The 348-nt window shown below is 29.6% G+C and overlaps 1 protein-coding gene across 1 annotated transcript in view; it reads left to right on the top strand.

The window, feature by feature from the left end:
- Window positions 1-348, top strand: part of LOC119592389 (probable tubulin polyglutamylase TTLL1) — a 12,636-nt gene that overhangs the window by 5,578 nt on the left and 6,710 nt on the right. The window lies entirely within an intron of this gene.

The raw sequence follows: 348 nt of genomic DNA, 5'->3' as shown, positions 1-348 counted from the left end.
AAACTGTCGAATCCGATAGAAATTTCCTTTTCTTATCTGTGTGTTGTATGCCCCTTGATTTTTTTTTTTTTTATTATTATTGATCCGCTTCGGCGTTGGAGATTCTTAAAAAATATATAAAATAAAATAAAACAGTCTAACTGGATAAAACGCGAAGGCAAACTAAATACTTTTTACTTTTTTCTTTTTCTTTTTAGTGTAAACATCAAATTGCGAAATATTTACGTTTAGGTATCACCTACATGCACATAAGTAAATTTTAAAACTCTTACCCCCCCTCAAAAAAAAAAAATCTGAACTGACGTGACTTATCAATAAACATGGATATGCAGTTTCTCATTTCCGTTT

This window comes from Penaeus monodon, chromosome 30, assembly GCF_015228065.2.
Source record: "Penaeus monodon isolate SGIC_2016 chromosome 30, NSTDA_Pmon_1, whole genome shotgun sequence".
Classification (NCBI taxonomy): Eukaryota; Metazoa; Arthropoda; class Malacostraca; order Decapoda; family Penaeidae; genus Penaeus; species Penaeus monodon.
This window is presented reverse-complemented; position numbering and strand designations above follow the sequence as displayed.